The sequence below is a fragment of the Myodes glareolus genome, chromosome 9 (assembly GCF_982192425.1).
Source record: "Myodes glareolus chromosome 9, mMyoGla1.1, whole genome shotgun sequence".
NCBI lineage: Eukaryota > Metazoa > Chordata > Mammalia > Rodentia > Cricetidae > Myodes > Myodes glareolus.
This window is the reverse complement of record NC_142034.1, coordinates 10,386,906-10,410,276: the sequence shown is the minus strand read 5'-3', so window position 1 is coordinate 10,410,276 and position 23,371 is coordinate 10,386,906. Positions and strand designations below refer to the sequence as shown.

Genomic DNA, 23,371 nt, shown 5'->3' with positions numbered 1-23,371 from the left:
TGGTTTGCTCAGGCAGAACCAACGATTTCAAAATGAACAGTGACAGATCAATTTTTAATGGTTACTCTATTATTTTTCTCTATTATGAATACTACTTTTTACCAGACCATGGAAATTATGTTGACATTTGAAAAGCATGTGATTAATTGTAACAGAACAAACATTCGAAGTGGAGCCTATACCCAGGAAGGTGATACCAAGTAGAAGCCCTGGTTTGGGACATTGCTGGCACACTGCAACACTTTTATTTTATTTTTTTTAATCTACTAAATGTTAAAGATCTTAGGTGCGCCAGTGATGAATTGATAAACATTGTAGGCAGAAATGGCCATGGAGATGTTGTTCTGAAAACAGTGCTTCATTCAGCTAAAACCCAATCTTGTTTCAGAAATGAAACTGAGCAGTCAGCATGTTCAGTATTGCGACCCAGGCTAGAACAACCTATCCATGTTACAGCTTATAACATTTAGTATTCTCAGTGCTGCTGAGGGGATTGGTCTTTTAGCATTACAATACAGTCACCATGCATGAAAGGGTATGTGGGAAACCGTGGTTTTAATTCTGGAGCACAGACATCCTGCTTAACCCAGATTCTCAAATCGCGATGTGGAACAGCAATTATAAACAAAGGTGATTTTCTCGTGATAAATTGTCCAAATGAGAGTTGAGAGTTGTTGTGGAGTCTTTGAGTCTAAGAGACCTCTGATTCCGGACAGCTGGTCTGATCGCCCTGGTTTCTTTTCACTAGCAATATGAGCCAGTGTGCTCATGTGATTATATAGATACACCTTTGTGAAACTGATTCTTTTCTTCCAACATGTAGGTTTCTAAATCGAACTCGGGTTGCCAAGCTGGGTGACGAACACCTTTACCCATCTGGAGCAATCTTTCCAAGACAGTTTCCTGAGATGTGGCTTTTATCCAGAAAGCATTGCCTAGTAAACTTATCCATGCAGGCGTCAAGATGAACATGATAAATTTACAAGCCCCATATTCGAACTACCTCAGTCAAATGATGAGGCCTATCTCAGGACGGTAAAAAAAAAAAAAATCTACATTTTAGTCAGTGAGTTCAAGAAGAGAGAGAGTAGAATGGAATGCTTCATTCATACAAAAATGGATGGGACTGGAGACAACAGTGTCATGTGAAACAAGCCAAGCCAAGCCAAAAAAAAAAAAAAAAAAGCCTAAGTACCACGTTTTCTCTCATATGTGAAGAAAACTCAAGGACACAAGAGCAAAAAGGTGACTACTAGGAAGGTGGATGGAGAAATATAAAGGGAGAGGGCAGGGGCAGGGGAGAATAAGAGAGAGTAATAAAGTCTGGTAGAATATGGAGTGAGTATTGTGAATGAACATTATAAGGGAACGCTTCTTGCTGTGGCACTAACACATTACACAGAGAATAATCCTTGTTGTCAGATATGGACATTCCCCTTTCCAAACTCTATCTCCTCCAATGATTGCCAAGTGAAAGACAGAAAGCTAAACCCGAGGCAAAGGCTTACAGTAGGAAGTGAATGGCGGAGTTCCTTAGACAATAAAAGCAAAAATTTCAAGGGGGAAGAGTGAAAAAAATTATTTCTGTATCAATTGAACCACCATGTTTACCATGAGTTGTATCTATTTCTGTCTCTTACTTTGGTCATTCAATGTTTAATTGGGCCATAATTTGGATTTCCCGATCTCTGCTTATCTTTCTGTGGTTTTCAAAACATGAAAATAAAGCTCAATGACTATACATGGAAGGAAACAATAAATGAGATTTGGAGGTTTAGGTTATTGTGTTCTCTATGTATTGTTTATGGAAACTACAGATATCTATCTATATCTATATAAATAAAAGGTTTTTCTTTCTTTGAAAAATAGATGCATTATTATTTAGGTACATGTATAGCATGTCTCTGCCAGTTTTCACAGAGGCTAGAAGAGGGTGTTGGATCCCCCAAAACTGTATTTGTGAGGAGGTGAGTTGCCATTATGGATGCTGGGAGTTAGGCCAGGAACTCTGGAAGAGCAAAACACACTCTTTACTGCTGAGCCATCTCTCTAGGCCCAAGATCCCAGTTTCTCTCTCTCTCTCTCTCTCTCTCTCTCTCTCTCTCTCTCTCTCTCTCTATCTCCTTTCTACCTTCCTTCCTTCCATTCATTTTTTTCTTTCTCTTATAGGCATCTCTGTCCTAAGAGACTGGATAGCACTGTACCTGAATGGACATTATAACCACCACCTCGATTATCAGATCTGGTAAATCCCTTCTGGGCATCTGAGTGACCATGATTCTTGCACCTGTTTTCAGATTCCATTTTCACCTCAATTTTGCAAGTTCTTAGAAAAATATTACAAGTAAGTTTATTTTATTTTTCCAAGAATGTATGGGTGGTTATACTAGGGAATCTTTTAGGTTATTATGGTTTACCATTTTGCCTGAACACTGTGTGATCTTCGGAGCTGGATATTCTTATCTATTACTCTTGTGATAAAGATCACACGTGATGGAAAACTCCCTACAGGACTCTGGCGTCTCTAGTGCCATTTCATGACACATCGCATCGGAAGTCCAAACCCTCTGATTCATTGAATGGGAGGCCAGCTGCTTTGAGCAGTTTTATTTCTGCTCAGCTGGACTAAGGCGATGCCCTCTGTTTTCTTCCGATTTGAACATCCAGGGCGTTGCTTTTATCTCTCCTACAGACATTCAGCCTCCCATGCTTTGTATTTTTCCTAACCCAGTATTTTTTACTCTCTCCAGGCAAACGTGAAGGGCATCCTGGAAAATCATCAATGGTGTGTAAGTCGCAGTCTGCTTACACAGCATGCCAACAGATGGCAATATTTTATCATTATTACACAGTATGGAGACCCTTCATCTGTGGCCTCAGGGAGAATGGGGCGTTGGCCCTTTGGTGTGACACATGCCACTGAAGCTTCACCCCCCATTAACCATGCTGCTGTTTGTGATTGTTGAGCTGCGTGTCTCGCCGTGTGTCACATTCTTGACTTGTACAAGGGCCCATTAGCAAGGACCATCTGAGTCCTGTGAGTCATAGAAGGTACCATGCTTGGAAAAATAAACCCTGCACATGCGGCAGAGATGAGAGCCCCTGCCTGGTAGGAGACTGGATGGCAGTTCCCAGAATAAGCCATTGCTGCGATCCATCCAGGCTTCCTCTCTCAATGCCCTGTCCAGGAAGCGAAGCATTTCACATCCACACCCACAAGGTGAGCCTTCATCCTGTGCATGCTGCACAGGCCTTGGTCTCAGGAGGCGTTGTAACAAAGAACAGATATGAGACTGATAGCCCAAGCTATGAAGAAAACTTGTGAAGTCAAAATTATGATTTCTAAAAAAAAGATATTCACGATTGTTGCAGGGGAAGGGCTGCTTGTTCATCCCGACCGCCCGGCTAGTTTAGCCCCGAAATAACTACACAGAAACTGTATTAATTAAAACATTGCTTGGCCCATTAGCTCTAACTTCTTATTGGCTAAGTCTCACATCTTGATTTAACCCATTTCTATTCATCTGTGTATCGCCATGTGGCAGGGACTTACTGGCTAAGTTTCGGCAGCATGTCTTACTTTGGAGGCAGATCCATGGCGTCTCATGATTTTTAAATCTAGTTCCCAAAGATGTCTTCCTTACCTTTCTGCCTGTCCCCTTTCACTTCCCTCGCTCTTTCTGCATTGCACACTGCTCTCTCCTCTTTGTTCCCCTCTCATTCGTGACTTCTACCTTTCTGCCTTCTCCCTGTAGCTTCCTCATCTTCACCTTTTTGGGTCTTTCTTCCTCTTCCTCCTTCCAGTCTCTTCCCAGCTTGCCTTGTTGAACCTCGATCCAGGAAAGGCATTCTGGGCCTTCAGAGTTGGCACAGAGGGAACAGGATGATCTTGCCAATACCACCTACCCAAGGAACTGAATTTACAAAGTGAATCCCCTCCAGCCACCATGGGCTGCAGCCACTGCCAACTTTATAATTGTAAGTCTTCTAATGGTTGAAACTGGCCTGAGACTAAAGAAATTCAGGCAGATCAATGCTCCAGGTTGGGGTTTGGGAACGTTTTAGGGTTTCTCTCTGTACACGCAACTTTGGAGGCTGTATTTCAATTCTTGATCCCCTTTAGCAATTTGGCTCATTCTCTATTTGTGCTTCTCTTTCATAACTTTTTTTCTTTTACAGAAGAGAAATGTGGCTCTTTTTTTTCTCCTCCAGGAAGGAACGAGCAAGAGGACTCCAGGCAGAGCTGGAGACCTAAAGGTGAAGTTTCTACCAACTGTCTGTGCAGAACATTTACTCCACTCGAGAAGGGGTCATGACCAGGTAATCAAACAACCAAGGTCAGAGGGGAGAAAACAGATGGGGACCAATGGCTTGCAGACCCGGAGCCTTCTTTTAAAATCTGCTTCCAAACACATAGGCTTCCGTGAAAGGACATTTCCGAAGGTGATTTAATAAACACTCCGGCTTGGGTCCCAGGCCTCTGAAGAGGGTTTTGTGTAGGGTCTTTGCCATCCAACAAGGTTTTGTTGAATATACCCCTTGTTGTTGTTACAATAATCCATGCTGATTATAAACCATGCTCCATAAAATGCCACCAAACACATCCACCAGGCAGCACCACGGGGCAGACTCAAGCAGGAGCGCCTCGGGCCATAAAATCTAGACCGCCAGGAACACGGCTGCCATTTATTTCCCTGCCGTGTGCTTTCTCTCCGTCTCTCTCTAGGCAGATTTTCCTTGTGTTGAAAGGGAACCTCTGGTCAAAAGTCAGCAAGCAAAGTTGTAGAAAGCTTTGATAGTCAGTGAAGTGAATCATGGCTACACATGGCAGCCGCATGCACCAATGGAGCCTCTTGCTGGGCGGACCTCCCTCGAAGAAGAGCATCCCCTGGTCATCAGTCAAAGGGGCCCCCAACGAGTTCTGCGCAGCCAATGGCTTCACCAGCTCTGCTGTGCCTGGGTCCCAATTGCCCTTTTTCCACAGGTATTGCTAAAACAAATAGCAGACAGTATTTACTGGGTGCGATGCTTTCAATCACATTAATCTAGCCAGTAAAAAAAGTTATGGCTAATAAAAATTCCACCATGACACGGCTGATTGGAGGGGAGGCCGCGGGATGGAAAGCCAAGCCACGCCTCTGCCTCTAGCTAGGCCTGTCGCAAAGGCTGGAAGGAAGTAGGAGTCCGGGAAGAGAAAGACAGAAAAAAAAATCTCTGGGGTTGTTAAAGCTAATTCAAGGGTAGATGGCTAAAACTCTTAAATCGTTTAATAAGCACAGACTCTGCAGTGTGATTGACTGGACACCTACTCTGACAAGCTACGTGGGGAAAGTACCTACAGGGTCTTGCTTCTGAGTTCCATCTAGTCCTATGAGTCCGTGCTTGGGTTTTTGTAAAATGAAGCAGATATTTAAAATCCAATCAGCTTGTTAAAGAAGCTAACACTCCCGAGGTAGATTCTCTCTCTCTCTCTCTCTTTCTCTCTCTCTCTCTCTCTCCCCTCCCTCCCTTCCTCCCTCCCTCTCTCCCTCTCTCTCTCTCTCTGATTTTCTCTCTCTCTCTCTCTGATTCTCTCTCTCTCTCTCTCTGATTCTCTCTCTCTCTCTCTCTCTCTCTCTCTCTCTCTCTCTCTCTCTCTCTCGCTTGGTGCCAGTAGAGCTGTAGCTTTGAATTATCTGTCTCCTGCCTGGTTGGCTGGAGCCAGGTGAGTGCCTATTCAGAGGGCATTGATTGCGATCTTTTAAGGCTGATGAATCATCCCTACCTTTCCCAACCGAGAGTGACAGTCCTCCTGAGACGCCTCCCTTCTCAGAGTCTCCAAAGCCTGTATGCTCCACGGCTTCTCCCTTGAGTGGGCAGCTGATCCAATTATTTATTAATGATCATAGACCACACACAGCAAGGAGGATGTTATTTTAATGAATTTATATTGGAAGTCCTGCCACTGGGGCTGAGCACTTGATTAGCTAATTGCGGTTAATACTTCAAGTAGCTTATCCAATAGCCATTATCCCATTCTTTCGTAGTAACAGAACCCCAAATTTAATCCATGTGGCAATACGCCCAGCCAAAAGACTTTATTTGCAAACTCCCCTATGCTAAGGGTGGCCAACAAGGTGTAATTTGGGGGGGGGTATGGTTTTGAGAAATCTGGATTGGGCAGCAACACTTGAGGCATTTGCTTGCTCTTCTGTCTCAAAATTTCTTGTACTTTCTGTGGGAAATACAGACCCAGGGACCAAATCTCCAGCTGTCACCTGGGAATGTAGAAGGGTATGACAGATGGCTGTATCCTTTAAAGGTGGAGTTACCAAGAGATGCCAGGGGAAACCTGCGTTTCTGATACTCCCGTTCTACGGTCTCACATCCAGGCCTCATACCTCTGCACTGTTTCCATTCAAAAGAACAAAGAAACTTCCTTTAGGTCACTATTATTTCATTTTAAAACAAGATTGCTAGGCATAACCAAAACTCTACAAGTAGAAAAGAATTTCTATACCACCACCTGGGCTCAATAATTAGGCATTCAAAATCTCTCAAAGAGGAAGACAATCTCATAGAGAGATAGAATACCATAAGCACTCATGTGGAGGTCAGAGGTCAGTTGGCAGAAGTCAGTTCTCTCCTGCTATTATGTGGGTTCCAGGGATTGAACTCAGGCTGCCAAGCTGAGCAACAATGACCTTTACCCTCTGTGCCATCTCAGTGGTCCCCAAATCTTGATTTTAAACATAATGGATAATATGATATGCTAAATTGATATGACTTTCACAGCCTGGAAGATCATTCTTTTGTAACTGAGATAGCTCTCACTTACTAGTGATGGCTGTGGCCTTTGAACGGATTGCTTAAGTCTGACCCTGAGTGTTTGTGATTGAGTAAAACAATATCAAACTGCTGGGAGTATTCTCCGGACCATAGAGTGTCACTTAAAATAGTTACAGCAGAGAAGGACATAAGAAAGAATTTGGTTTTTCACATTTATTTGTATTTATGTGTTCATATGTATCTGTGTGTGTGGGTGTATGCCACATATGGGGAGTACCGTCAGAGACCAAAGAGGGTATAAGATTCCCTGGATGTGGGGTTAGAGACAGTGACAAACTGCCGAATATAAATGCTGGGAATTGAACTCGGGTCCTCTGATAGAGTAGTAGGTACTCTGAACTCCTGAGCCATTTCACTGGCCCCAGGAATAAAAATTTATCTTCTCTTCCATCTCATGTTTCTTAGTTTGTTGTGCCCTTAAAATGCACCCTTGAAAACAAGTGGAAAACTCTTGGATAACGAACACTTTAGCCAGTGTTTCACTTCCCTTTGTCCTCAATTATTTGCCAGCACATTCCTCCTGATGTCATCCCTTCATCTTCCCTACAAAACAGACACAGGATACAAAACTGAACTGTAAAGGAAGTCAGTCAACAAAATAAAACATATCTTTAGCCTGTCTTCCCTACATATGTTTCTTAAAATTATTACTTAATAAAGGCCAACAGAGAATAAAAAGGGATTCAACTTAGGCGGGAGAGATGGCTTAGTGGGTAAAATGCTTGCCACACATGCATGAAGACTTGAGTTCCAAAGCCTAGAACTCAGGTCGGCAATCCCAGTGCTTGGAGGCAGAGGCAGAGAATTACTGAGATTATTACAGAGATAGCAGGACAGTTGAATGGTGAGGTGAGGGTGGAAGACAAGACCCTACATCTAAGTTGTCTCCAGCTTTCATTGTATGTCACATTTATATACTTGAATACACACACAAACACACACACACACATCATACATGTACAGATCACATATACACAGACACCTAACACACAGAGACACTTGTACTATACACATTTATATATGCATACATGTCATACATACAAATCACACTCATATACCACACACACACACACAACCGCATACACCAGACACACACACACATGCACAGATACCATACATACATACATACATACAAATGCATAAACCAGACAAACACATGCACACACATACACACACAGACACCACACACAGAGACACACCACACACACTTATACACATACACACATCATACATACACAAATAACACACAGATACCACATACACACACAAACATGCAAATGTTAAAAAAGATCATCTTAGTCGAAGGTCAACCCATGACTTTTCTCCAGCATACATTTACTTAGGTAGGATACGGTGTCCCAAGTGATAAGACATGCTGTTCTATCTGTTCATCCTAGCCACAGTGACAAAGCCCACGATAATAACCAAGAATTCCCAGCAGCCTCTCTGAAGTCACACTCCATTTCTCAGTGAAATACTGTGCTATCATTACTCAGGAGCACAACCCAGGTCTCCGTTGCAAATGTAAGAGTATAGATTCAGGTTCATGCACCTATGTGCCCATGAGAAGCTAACTGTCCTTAACTAACTAATTAATTAATTAAAGGTATTTATTCCATGACCAAATGAGCCAATGCACAGAAAGAAGACAGCATTAAGTCTCATATAATGACAGTCAACATATTGATCATCATCACTACCATTTCTTACAGTTGAAGAATTGTGCAATATTGTTAGCATCAACTCTAGAACTCCGCCCCCATGCCCCTCAGACCCAACAGAAGTTTAACTTTAAGGCTTAAGTAGACAAAAAGACAACTTGGCCAAGCCATTTATTTCTTACCTCTCTGGAAAATTCAAAATGATTTTCTTTAAAAGATGTGACAGCACTGAAGATGTAGCTAATTCGGTAGAGTGCTTCTCTCCCACGCTGCGGGGCTCACATCTGTAATCCCAGGACTCAAAAGATGGAGACAGGAAGATGAACTATTTGTGTTTCACTGCATAGTTTGAGGCAAGCCTGGGATGCATGACACCACATTTCAAGTGTGTGTGTGTGTGTGTGTGTGTGTGTGTGTGTGTGTGTGTGTGTGTGCGTGCGCACGCGTAGGGGTGAGAACTGAGGCAATAGATTGGGAATCACAAAAAAAAGTAAGTTTCTTTCCAGTAGAATTTAGGAAATGTTGTCAATTCAATCTGAATTATATTAGTAAAGAGATGTTCATTTGTAATCCACCCCCAAGGGGCCAACATGGGACCTTAGTTGAGATGCTCACCTACCCACTTCATCTCAATTACAATGCCTGCCCCTTTTGCTTTTAGGGAAACTGCAGGAAGTTGTTTGTAAGGAACCTGACATGGGAGCTATAGCGCTCTCTCTCTCTCTCTCTCTCTCTCTCTCTCTCTCTCTCTCACACACACACACACACACACACACTTCAGTTATGTATTTTGTTCATTTCTCTGCCCACCAGTAAGGTTCCTCTTGCTATCGGGAAGAGAGGAAGGATCTGATGGGAAAATCAGGAATAGAGTACACTGTACATTGGGAAAGAGGTTAAAACAAGGGCGAAAGAAAAGCTGGTCCAGGGCAGTAAAAACACAGACAGTCTCTGCTTTGTATACACAGCTTTGCCAGTCCTGATGCTTTCAGCCTGGCACCTTGCTGCTGTCTGGAGGGAGCACTTCAAAGCCACACCCAGGCCTGAGATCTCAGCGTACAATAATAGTCCCTTCTTCCTGCTACCTCTTATACCTCTGACATAAGAAATAATCTGAGGCCAGACCTAAAATTAACCAGAAAAAAAAAAGTTTTTAATGAACAGTTTCAGCCCAATGACTTGTGGCATTTGGAATTAGGATGTCCCCTCCTTCAGAGCATGTGAATGACTTTGCTAATGATTCACCCAGAATTCATGGAAGGAGGATGCCACTGAAGAAGAATTAGTGTTACAGATATTTCTTTCACTGCTGACGGTTCAAAATCTCCACATGCAGGAGTCACGACAAGAAGGCACTCCTGCGCAGACTCTCAGGGCTCCCCTCATTGCTCTTTCTTGATAGAAACTCAAGATACTCCTGAACTTGACTTTGATAAAGTCTTTCTTTACTCTGGAGTCCATCCATTTACAAGTGAGGCTTCCAAGTTGAAATACTCACCTGACGTAAGAAAAGTGTCGCTATTGGCCTCTGAGAACGCTGTCAATCCTGATTATTGAGTAATGGTAAGAGTGGTCTCCTAACTCCCACAGCTAAGAGGAAAACTAGAGCTACTAATCATTTTCTTCCATGGTAGCTTTGACCAGAGACACCACGTAAAGCAGCACTGTGTCGCTGAGTCAACACGATATTCTGTTGGACTCTGCCATTGCCCAAAACCATCTGTCTATAGGCTTCAAGATGCAAGGGAGCGATGCTGGAAGTCAAGGGCAGAGGGCTTCCGCCCTCTTTTTTAAAGCAAAAGATACCACGCCCCAGTGGGCTGGTATCTCAAAGGCTATTGGCTGAAGGAGCAAAAGGAGCTCCCTCAGCAGTCAAGGGGCCTTTGCAGGAGAAACTGAAAATCTGAAGTGTAAATTGCCATTAGGAAAGAGGTCATCTACTAGGAAAGAGGGAATCATAAGGATTTTGGCCAAAGGTTTGCTAAGTGACTCATGGCAACTGAAATTCACCTGAGGTTCCCCCCGCCCCCACCTCAGGACAGGGCTTGCAATTTCTCCTTTGTACTCCTTCCCAAGTCCCACACAAAGCTAAACATCAGCTACTCTGCCAGACTGGGACACTAGTGACCACATATCAAATGAGTTCCATCTGTAATCATAGCTCCGTCGACAACTACCCAAAGGTTTGCAAATGTCAGCGAAACTCGAGACTACCCTGGCCTTGGGACTGGGCTGGCAGCAGAGGTTGCCCACACTTGTGGCAGCCTTACCGAGGAAACATTCTCGTTTGCTAAGTCGGTCTTCGATGGCCAGTGCGTTCAGAAAGCAGGAATGGAAGAGACAGCAAAGACACAGGAGGCAGAGCGAAAGATGAGAATCGATAGATAACCGACTCGATTTCAGTTTCTAAAAATACGATTTTATCATTCTAGAAATACAACTTTCTGAAACTTTGGATGGAAGCCCACTCATTCCTCCAAGGTATCACTATTACAAAGATCTCCGAGATTTTATGTTAAAAGAAAACGTAAAATAGCTGATACTTTTGCCACAGTCTGTGGCTGTAACCATACATGGGCCACGGTGCCAGACAGTTGAACAGAAGAGTGTTGGCCATGAAAAATTGAATGCTGGGAAAAAGACTCTGGAACAGTTTTCACTGTGAAGTATCATTTAATCTTCTAAAGTACTGGTGTCTTCGTGGGCTACATGTTATGTCAGTGTATGCCAAAAAGTGGGTATGGTTGTAGGAACTTGGCCACTCCCCCAAAGTCTGTGCCAATGATGGTCCTTTGGTTCTGCTATTATGAAAACAAATACCTGCTAGCACAGTGAAATGAGGCCAGAAGAAAAAGAAGAAGGCAGGAAAAGAGTAGGCGTTTCTTATCATTACCATCTAAAACATCGAATCCAGTATCAAATCTATATTGGATTGAAATAATCAGTAGACAACATCATTATTTGAAGAGGTGCTGGTCATGTCCTTGCACATTACCATAGTCTCATCTAGAAAAAAAACTGTGGGATGTATTCGTCATCAGGAATACAAGGACAGTTTGGTCGCTAAGTAAATACAGGTGTCTTATGTTCGTATCCGGTAAGTAGAGCAACCACAAATGTGAAGGCTTTGGTTAATGAGTTAGGAAATATTTGTGGAGACAGTAGGAAAGGAAAGGTTGGCCCCCAGAGAACTGTCTTAAGTCCTGAGGGCTTGTGTTTTATCTATATATAGATAAGCCTTGCTTCTTCCCTATTCCCTACTAGACTGCCGGGCCAAAGCAGTCTCTGAAAATGTTAGTGGATTGATTCTTTCCTGGATAAAAGAGAAAGGTTAAGACAAAGCCAAAGTGAATAAAGTTTTCAGTGTGAATGTTTTGTTTTATGGACCAGCTTTTGACATATGTCTTACCACTTAGGACACATGCCCTGAAAATTGCAACGTATACTGCATTTTAAAACTCAAATACCTGTTAAAGGCCCACACTGCTAACTCTCGAGTTATTATTCATGCCTATAACTTAATGGATTCCACAAATCACTTCTTTATTTTTCTTGGTGAATATTGCTGATGCTTACAAATGAGTATCATTTACCACCACCATGGCTCCCACCCACCACCTCCACCACCTCCTCGGGAGCCAAGGCCCAATGCTATAAATACAGCAGACTGCTGTTAAGAGACTCCCTCCCTCCTTCGCTTCATCCCCCAGCCTGTAATGGATTTCTCTTTTTACAGTGTTAAAAGAATCAGTTAATCATTGGGTCAACCATTGATTTGAATGTCTTTCATTTGAAATCATTAGTCTGGAGAAACTGAAAAAAAAAGGAATACAAAAGAGCAAATAAATCAAGGAAAAATTACAACAGGTTTTTACGAAGTTTGGGTGGAGTGGAAAAAGTGATCTTGGCTTAATTACGTAAGCTTAGTCATAAGATGCAGGAAGCAGTGGTTTTAAAAAGCCCAAATGGGGCTGTGTTTTACACACACACACACACACACACACACATACACACACACACACACACACACATAGATGCACATATATTTTAAGTTATTCATTTCTATAACATCATTCCATGTGGGCTACCAGGTAAAACTTTACCAAATAAAGACCTTCATATGCAATGTTAGAAGTCACGCTGTCTCAGAAGGCTCAACTGTCACAAGATACGTTTCTGCACAGTCATGAACGAGAAGGTCTTCACAGGCAGCAGATGCTGCAAATCTGGGTGCAGATTGCCTGAAGGAAGAAAGACAAGATGATCTAACGAGTCTGGATTTCCTCTTTATCATTACATCTTTTTTTATACCTGCTTGTTGAGTCACATATAGCCGGGTTTTATGTGTCCAAGTCCCTACCAGCTCCTGTGAGTTTAAACTCCAAGCCTTTCTTCTATAGCTCGAGTCAGTCTTACCCACTACATTGTTAAGTTGCTCCTTCCATCACTGAACAGTGGTACCTCTTACGCTCAATACCCTACACTTGCTGATACTCTGGTCCAGTTGACTTTCCAATCTGAGTACAGTTATATCGTCTCCATACGGGTCACTCTCCCAAAATTGCTGAACACGTCCTTCTGTGGAGATATCTTAGCATCGGGGGTTATAGGAATGATGCAATGGCCTCTATCTATATTGCAGTAAATAATAAAAGACCTTGATTTACATCTTTTATCTTTTTAGAGAATTTAGGGTAATTAAACATCCTGAAACTGTGGGTAGAATTTTTTAATGATGCCTGTATGTATTTGTTTTGGAGAAACAATAGTCAATGTGTCATTTATGAGCCAATTCACACCTTAGACTAATGAGAGGAAAAGAGTATAAAAAGAGTATGATGTGTGTGTGTGTGTGTGTATGTCCATGTATATATGTGTATGGTATGTGTTCCCAACAGGTATGTGTTTATAATGCATGTGTGCTTGTGCACGTGAGTGCGAACCTGTGCCAGAGATTTATTTCTAATAAATAGGCTCACATAATTACAAGAGCTGGCTAATCAAAAGTCTTAAGATAAAATTACTGTCTAGAAATAAAGTTAAAAACATAATGAAGTCACAGTCTTAAGCCTGAAAGCCATGGGCTAACTGCAAGTTGGATACTCAGACAGATTTCAGGGTTACAATCCAGAACCCGCTCCAGGTCAGCAAAGCCCACCTTTTTCTTAAGTCCTTCAACTGACTGGATAAGGCTCATGTACATAATCAAAAATAAGTTCTGCTACCCAACATCATCTTATCGCAAAGGTCCAACATATCTCTGAAGTAGTGTTAGAGCAATCTCTACATTAGTGCTTGACCAGAGCCCTGCTGAACTGGTACTTAAAACCAGTGTGTCAAATATGGACATTTTATCATTCACTGCAATATAGGTGCTGGCGTACAACCTTCCAGAGAAAAGCTTCTGTCTCCTTGCACAAGGCTGAGCTCCAATAATCACCCACTGATAAGCATGAATGCTAAGGATTTTTGTTGTTGTTGCTGCTGTTGTTATTGCTTTTTATTCAGATATCCTGGTTAGGCTGATCTTGAACAGTTTTTGAATAAGTCTTGAATAGGCTCAATTATATGAGCCATATTTGGAAAAAACAACAATATCAGTTTGGTCCAGGGAGGAGAACACCAGAACCTAAGAGATACTGATGTGGGATTCCCCTATGTGTGCTGTGATACCAATGGTTAATAAAGAAATTGGTTTGGCCTGATAGGGTAGATTGGCATAAAAATGTAAACTGAATGCTGGGAGAAAGAAGGGCAGAGTCAGGGTGAAGCCATGTAGCCCTGCCAGAGACAGATGCTGGGAACTTTATCTGGTAAACCACAACCACGTGGCAATACACAGATTAAAAGAGGTGGGTTAAATTAGGATATGAGTTAGCCAATAAGAAGCTAGAGCTAATGGGCCAAGAAGTAATTTAAATAATATAGTTTCTGGTGTGATTATTTCAGTTCTGGGCAGCCGGAACAAACAAGCGGCTCCCTCCATCAAGATACCTTTTTAAAATGAGTAGAAAAAAAAATAGACAATCACTTTGGGACAAACTTGGCCCCAGGAATCAGCATGTATTTCACAGAGTTCAGTCTGGGGCCCTGGGCAGGAATAACCACCCTGTTTTCCTTTTCAGGTTCACTGATGAAATTTCACTACACTGATTTGAGCAGTTACATGAAGTTCATAGTTTGAATAAATGATGGTCGTCATCACACGTGAAGATCCTGCCATTCCCCAACACTAGGAGGTTGCTATGGGAAAACTGAAGGTCCATATGCTGAGGGTGGTAGACGTAGATTAAATCTATCACGGGACAGGATTGGCTCACCTGCCCAGTAGCCTCGGGACTTCCTGGGAGCTAGTTGAAAGAGCTCACTCTCAAAAGCCACTCTAGACATGCTTCAGTGAGTTCATATTTCAATAAGGTCCCAAGGTGAGGGACATGTACATTTAAAAGCAAGAACTTAAAAGTACCCTGAGTACCGTCTTTGGTAGGAAGCGCTGTCTTGCATCATTTCTCGCTTTCAATCTCTAGGATGTTTTCTACATTTGAAAGGAAAACTAAGCTCAGCTAGCTTATTTCTGCTTTAACAGAATACCCACACTGAATGCAAGAGACAGTCAGTGTTCGGGCAGTGTTTCAAGTCGTTAATCTCTTCTCAACTCTCTTTTTATGTATTTCTCGTCCCTTAGGTAAAGGGGGAATCCCCAGAGGAAGTTCAAATTTCATGGGACTGAGATCAAAATTTCCTAACTGTGTGTGTAAGTCAACCAGTCATCATAAAACGTGAGGAAAGAAACAGCTAGAATTAGACTTTGCAAATCTAGTAAATGTGGATCCTGTTGTTTTGTGCACTGGAGGAAGCAAAGGGAATGAGATAGCTAATACAAAGTAATTTTTATCAGCCTAGTTAGCCATATGGAGCAGGAATAAATTTCGTTTTGTTTGAAAGTGAAATTCTATACCTTCTGAGATTATATGCCAGAGAGAACCAGAGCAGGAAGACTGAACAGGAGTGAGTCAAGGAGTAAAATCAAGGTAAGAAGTGATAAAACGAGGGCCAATTTCACTTTGCACATTGTTTGCAGAAGACCTAAGCAAAAGTGACAGATAGATTAGATAAATAGATAGACAGACAGATAGATAGACAGATAGCAGATAGATGATAGAGTAGGTAGGTAGGTAGATACAGAGAGAGAGAGAGAGAGAGAGAGAGAGAGAGAGAGAGAGAGAGAGAGAGAGAGAGAGAAATCGACAGATTAGTTTTCATTTCGGGTTTTTTCAAGATAAGGTTTCTCTGTGTAGCCCTGGCTGTCCTGGAAGCTGCTGTATAGACCATGCTGGCCTCGAACTCCCAGTGATAAACCTGTCTCTGCATCCTGACTGTGAGATTAAAGGCATGTGCCACCACCAGATGCAAAAGTAATATTTTTAAAGTGCTTTAGCAGTGACTAACCCTGGCATTTGAATTCAGACATATCGAGACTTGAAATTCACTCATGTTTCCTAATCGTGTCTTCACCAGCCACTCTGCATTGGTTCTCTTAGCTAAGATGATCATTACACACAAGCTTAGAGTTAATTAAAGGAGATTAGGGGTGAAACATTCATCACAATAAACAACAAATAATATGAGGCTCATTAAATGATAGCTCTGTTGTTATAATTAGACGTAAATTATGTCTAAATCTTGACAGGGCCATTTAATTCTCAGAAATTAATTTCTTATAAAGGTATACCACATGCAACTATAAAAATGAATGAATTCAGCTTCAGGAAAAGCTGTCAGTGTTTGCAGATCTGCTTAGATAAAGGTTTGGAGTGACAGAGGTCAAAGTACTATCGAAATGAATATGATAGTCTGAAGATGAGTCTAAACTTTTTCCTGGTAACTTAAACAGTGGATAGGCACTTTATTTCTCTCTGATCTAATTAAAAGGATTTTTTGAATTAAAAAAGCATTTGACTGTTGCATTGTGTGAACAAGATTGTTCCATCAGCTCAAAGGTGACAGGGAAGAATGTAATTATCGTATCAGTCTGTCACTGAAATGAAATGGACATTTCCCATCTCTATTCAAATTTAAAAACATCATGTAAGGCAGTGTTCTGAATACCACTGGTAGATTTGGAAGGCTCTGAAGGGGAAAATACACATTTTCAAACAAGGTGGGCTATTTACAACTTATTTTAAGGAAGAATGTAGATAAAATGGGAAAAATTAAGAAATTTTTGAACACAGCGATGGCACTCCGAGGAACTGACAACTGGGTGTGTGAATATGTGAAGACAAAGTGTGGGATATGGGCAGTTTCAGAGATGGGAAAGTTATGAATGTTTCCTGACAGGGAGAGGCTACTGAGCAAGGACGTGACCATGAAGAGCTGTGTCGGAAGCAGAGGGGAGATGATGACCAAGTTTCACCTTGCCCAGGGTTCTGACGTGTGTTGATCTTAGGGTTTGGAGCAGCTGTTTATCTGAATGCCCAGAGAAACATGGTGTCTGTCAAGCTGGCTTCACAGGGAGCATTAGGAAAGGAAACTGTCTTTTCCCAAATAGTGTTTTTATTAACCAGAGACTCATCCAATGTAAATAGTCCGGCTACAGAAAACCTGTCAACTTTCAAGACTCGATAACAAAGGATCACGTCACATCAACACTGAACGATGGCAATGTCATAGTGAACAAACAGAATCAGATTTACCTTCTACAGTCTGACACAGTGTCTTCTATCTGGGGGATAAACCTCAATGACTTGAACAAAAAACTGAAAGAATTTTTCTCTCTGCCCTTGTATTAAAAACAGTTTTTTAAAAAAATAATTAAGTAGAAATAAAATATTTCTAGTTCAAATGCTCAAGGCTTTCCTAGATTAATGATATAACAATATCATTAATATGTAATAATATGATATGTGAGCCTGCCTGGGAAGGTCAAAAAAAGTAAAGAGATGTGAAGATTCGTAGCACAGACTTACTAAATTTTAAATTTTGATGTTAAAAAGAGTTCAAGAGACAAAGCGAAGCTAACACTTAAGAGGATGTATTCTGTAGGTGAGCAAAATATTACAGCTTTCTGGTAAGTAAGTTGCTTTCCATGCAATTCTATAAAATTTAGAGTCTCAAATAAAGTTAGTTCAGAATACTATTATTATTGTCCCCCAGTTAAAGAAAATATCCCTCCAATAGCACCTATGTTTTCTTGTGCTCAATTGGTTTTAAACTAGAGTCTAAGTATCGCAATTATAAATTTTGTCTTATGCTGTGCACAATCTTCTGACTATAAAATAAATCAAAGCTGGGTGTGGTGGTGTCTGCCTGTGAATTGCTAAGTCCTATGGAATCAGAAAAAGGAGGGTAATAAGTTTAAAGCCAGGGTGGGCTGGAGAGGGAGAACCTGCTCCAAGAACAAAATAATAGAAATAAATAGGTAGATGAATAGAAGTTAAAGATGAGAAAAATATTGAAGAAGAGTAAATGTTTCAATAAATAGGTGGGGGAAGTATAATTTTCATTTATGAGAAAAAAATGTATTTCCAGGGAACAAAAAAAGGACTTAGAAGAAATGAAACTGCAAATTTAACTAAAAACACCATGATAGTATAGAAAGAAATAAGATAAAAATTTTAACGGGAATAAAAAGAATGAATAAATTAGTGGTCTTGTAATATTCATTACCTCTTGAAGTTTTTATTTAATTGTATATTTCATCTAATTTATTTTAAATGGAATCTTTGTGGCATTAAATGTTTTCTTCCGCTGCCCTCCAACTTATTTCTGATACAAGGTTTCTCACTGAACCCAGAACTCATTGATCCATTTATACTGATTGGCCAACAAGCTGCATGGATTCCCAGTCTCTGGCTACTCAGCCAGTGCAGGAGCTGGGATAAATTTCGCTAGTATGACTTTCACCTGGTTGATGAGGACTGAGCTCGCGTTGTGGGGGCCAGCATTTTATCAACTGAACCAACCCCGGAGGCTAAAAATAAAAACATTAAATTTTCACTTCTTACTGTAGAAAGTCTGTTTTGATAAGATGCACCAACCAAGAGTCATGTAACATGTTTTCCTTCGTTGCAATAAACAGATAGGACATCCCTCTAAAGTGAATCTGACTCTCATTGTGGTTTTCAGATGGATGATCTCAGCTTTCAGTTCTGAAGGTTTCTTAAGTATTGCAAACCCTCATCTGCCAGAATAGTACATAGAAGTACATGGGTAGCATCTTTCCAAGGTCCTCAAGGTCCTGAAAATATGAGGACAATGCCATAGTGTTTTTAAGTGAGATGACCTGACGAATCACACACATATGGAAGATGCTAGTTCCTGGTATGCCATGTGGAGCACAGGTAAGGAGGGTTTGTCACTGTTTCCTTTTCTCTGTTCCTCCTCTGCACAGATGCCTATGCAAATAACTCCAGAAATATCTCTTGCTTAGACACTGAAAAAAATACACTTTGCCTTCATTATGTGTGTTTGGTTGGGTAGGGATCACATACCACAGGGTGAGCTGGGCTTGTGCTCTTCTGAGCTGACGCTGAACTGGGGTATAGCGTGGAGAGTTAGTCCTCATTATTTAGAGCATCAAACAAGGCAAGACCAGCAGTAACCTGGAACCTGCTCTTTTCCTTCTCTATATAAGTGGGATATTGTTACTGTTATTGCTACTGTTATTTGCAGGACTGAGAACTGAGTTCAGGGTCTTGTGTTCACAAGGCAAGTGCTCCACTGAGTTACACCTCCAGCTTGCTTTTAAGTCTCCAATCTACTTACCCATTGTGGTGGTTTGAATCAGAATGGCCCCATTAGGTTCATATATTTGAATACTCACTCACAGGGGAAAGGCACACCTGGGAAGGATTAGGAAGAAGGGCCTTGTTGAAGTAATTGTGGTCTTGGAGAAGGCTTGTCACTGGAAGGGAACTTTGAGGTTCCCAAAGAACATGCTAGGCTCCATCTCTCACTCTGGTCTGCGACCTGGGGATCAAAATCTAAAGCTCTCAACTACTTTCCAGTGCCTTGTCTCTCTGTCTGGCACCCTTCTCCCCACCACGGTGATCATAGACTAGTCCTCAAACCTGCAAGCAAACCCTGATTAAATGCTTTTTTTTTTTAAAAAAAAAAAAATAAGAGTTACCTTGGTCATGGTTTCTCTTCACAGCAATAGGACAGTGACCAAGATACCTATAAACACAAATCCCACGCTGGGTGAACCCTAGGCAACTTTGAACCCAGAATAACCAGTAGTGAGACCTCAGGCCTGTAATCACATATTCTCATAGCTCTTCCTTCAGTGAATTGCATCTTGTCCCCTCGTTAAATGACTTTAAAGATTTCAATATGCATATTACACACCCAGTTTATTTACCAAGGAGAGATGCAGAATTTAAACACATGCATAAATGCATAAATTTAAAAGCATGACTAGCAAACATTCACTGGTGTTTTTTTTTTCTTAGCCTGACTCCAAATCAAACTGTCCGATAAAGTGGAACAAGTTATAAAACTTTGATTTTTCTCCACATTTGCTCATAGAGATGCATTGTCTATTTTATATGTGTTAATGGAAGCAGTAACAAAATGTTCTTGGGAAACTGCTTCATAGGAATGAATGTTTTTTTGGATGAAGGACACACATACTCATAATAGATTTACAGACCATTCCATTATAAGGCCTTGGATTCTTTTTCAACTACAAAAAGCAAAATGTACAAATACTGATAATTTTCCCTTTATCTCTGTGACACAGTTCTGAGCTTAGAGTACACATATGTAGATACGTATTGTAGCTAGTTCTCCGTTAGAAATATAGACTTGGGTTTTCGAAAAGCAAATCATTTTTCAAAGTTTCACTGCAATCTGTGAAGGAGGAGGAATGTCCATGCATGTTGCATAACTATGTTTTTCACTCACTCCAACTAAAGCAATAGCTTACTTAGGTTGGCACCTGGAAGACCAAATATTGTTTTTACTTAAGTGAATTAGCAATTATGGATTAGGAAAGAAATAGCAGGACCGACTGAGACCTGCTGCCTAGGTGATATTTTCCCAAGCAGGGCCTCATGTGGGCTACAGACAGAATCTGTCTTATATCTACCATGTATGCTCCTGTGACCGCCTACCTAGTTTATGAAGGTAATTAGTATGTGCCGAAATTGGACCTCACACTCACTGTGGCTTAAGTCCCAAGTCCTGGTTCCTGGTGCAGAATACCTTTGCACCTCCGTGGGAAACCTTCCCCCGACAAGGATTATCCAATTAAATTAGACCCAAGTTTCTGGCATAATACATTTTTTCCAGAAGACAAGAGAGTTGGGTTGGCTCATGTAAGGAGGGTGACTATGGAGAGAGAAGGGACAGCTGATAGAGAAGGGGAAACTGAGATATCAAGCTAGGTACTTGACTCCATTTTTTTTTTCTTGCAGTAGACTGTGTACTCCAGAGCCTGGCTGAGAGACTGGACTTTCCTAAATTGCAGTCACCCTGAAATGTTTCTACAAGAACCATTAGAGACCTGTCCTGGCTTGCCTTCCAGAAACATATTCCCACACACAGAACAAAGGGGCGGGTTCAACAGCAGGTTATAGACTTGTAGTCAGCCAGACACTGACAGTTCTCACATGCAGTTCAGGGCACACACAGCTGATTAGTATTATCATTTGGCAGCATTATTCTGACACCAATCATCCAGGGCTGTGTCTTGCTGTGGCTCTCTGTTCTATTGTTTCATGTCACCTGAGTTCTTATTTAGCCACCTACCACATGATACTCCATCGTTACTAGGAAAGACACACATACTACACACATATGACACACATACTACACACATATGTACTGCAGGAGTGGTTTTTCCTTACTTGTTTTTTATTTTGCTCCACCTAGGTAAATGTCTAAGCATGTGATTTTTTTTTTACTGATTTTTATTAACATGCATTAACTATATACAGGAATAGATGCCATCATGACATTTTTATGCAGGTATGCAAAGCATTTTGATCATTTGATTCACCCCATTCTCCTCTCTTTTCTTCCTCCCATGCCAGCTGATTCTCTTCTTCTTGCCAACACTTCTCCCTCTTTTCTGTCTTTCAAAGAATAACTTAGAGAAATTTGTACTGTCTGTGTTCTAAAAAGTCCTCCTTGTGGACAGAACACAGCCCCAGTTCCCCAAACTGGGCTTACCTTGGGTGTCACACACCCCAGAAACAAGTCTTTGGGGTTGGTGTTAGGTCAATTTTGTTACCATCACATTCAAATCACTCGCCAGAAACTCCAAATGTACGTCCATATCTGTTTTCCTCATTAGACGTTGAACACGTTTGTAATTAGTAAAGGCCCTGGCATCCACACAGCTCTGGGTAGAGGAAGAGAAGGAGATGAAACCCTGTGGTTTCCACCTCTGGACTTGAAGCAAGCAGTAACAAGCCAATATTCTTGGATATTTGGATTGGTTGTGGTATTTTCTTCCTTTTCTTTTCCTTTCTTTTTCTTTCACTTTTTTTTTTAACATAGCTGCTGTTTACTGAAAGAACCATTGTGTTGGGAGTCCTTCAGTTCATAAGAACCCCAAATTCAGTAGAGCTTAAAGATCCAGTGCTGCCCCAAGAAAGTGCCCCCCCAGTGTAGATTGGAAGAGCCATTAAAGGGGTGGAGAACTGGAAAATCTCATGAGAAGAAGGAGAACGACAGAGACTCAAACTCTCAAATGCTATCTCGGATTGCACTTATGAATCATTCTGTTCTGCTAAAATATAGTTTCGGATTTAAAAAAGTAAACTAGATATAAAAACGATCACTTCTTAAAAGTTAGTAGAAGAATTGGGAGGGAAACTGATAAAGAATAATGATTGACAGTCATGCTTTGAGAATTTAGATTTCCCTCCACCCCACCCCTCTCGGCACCTAAAGAGGATTTTTTTTAAAGGAGAATCAAAATAAACTTACTAAACTCACTGACTATACTTGAGTTTTCAGTAAAAGAGACAATGGAGAATAGACATAAGCTCCTCCCCCTCCCTCTCAGTACCCATCTCCCCAGCCTGTGCAAGCGAAAACAAAAGGAAATTCTATTAAGCAGCTCCCTCCGATTGGGCTTCAGACACATAAGTAGTTTCTTGGTGTGCTCCTTTCGCCCGTGGTACAATTAATTAGGCCACAGTTGTTTATTTTGAGACATTTAACTAGAGACCTTCTTGAGAGAGGCCTTCCCCATAGTCATTCTTGCTCTCCCCTAAGTGTGGGAACCTCTATCTAATTGGATTGACTGTAAGTGTCTTGATCACCGGGTGAGCTAGGCGAGCAGTGGGTAAACCAGGGACATTCACATGGAAATGAGGTTAATTACACAGCATCCACGGCAGCTAATGATTGCACCTGCAGGGCCACAACACCCTCCCTTTAACTCACTTTCACAATTAGAAAGAGCAGCTGCATTCGCTTCCAGAGTTAGAGTTTAAAAATCTGTAATGATCCCCAACAGAATAGAGGTGCAGGGGGCGGGGCTGTGGAGGAAAGGATTCTTCCCGTTCGGGCGTCCTTCCCCAGCCACCTGCTGATTGTGCTAATCCGAGAGAGCCTTGGGCGCGGGCACACAGCCACAATAATCTGCATGCACTCCTAGCTGTGTCCCCTCCCCCATACCATCTGATTTGGATTAGAAGTTCTCATCTGTCAAGATGGATTAAAACCATGATGGAGATTTATGATGAGAACTGTCAGCAAAACCTAGACTAGAAAGGCATTACGAATACTCAAACTTATTAATTAGGGTTTGCTATAGAAATCAAACAAATGGTGTGTGTGTGTGTGTGTGTGTCTGCTCACACACACGCACACACATGCACACGCATGCAAGCTTGTGTATGGTATGTGTGTATGCGCATGTATAT

General features: G+C 41.5%; 1 long non-coding RNA gene across 1 annotated transcript in view; it reads right to left on the bottom strand.

The window, feature by feature from the left end:
- Window positions 1-12,504: 12,504 nt before the first annotated feature.
- Window positions 12,505-23,371, bottom strand: part of LOC125408066 (uncharacterized) — a 17,102-nt gene continuing 6,235 nt past the window's right edge. The window contains exon 3 of the long non-coding RNA XR_015738724.1: window positions 12,505-12,730. This is a non-coding gene — a long non-coding RNA (uncharacterized LOC125408066). The remainder of the gene's footprint in view (window positions 12,731-23,371) is intronic.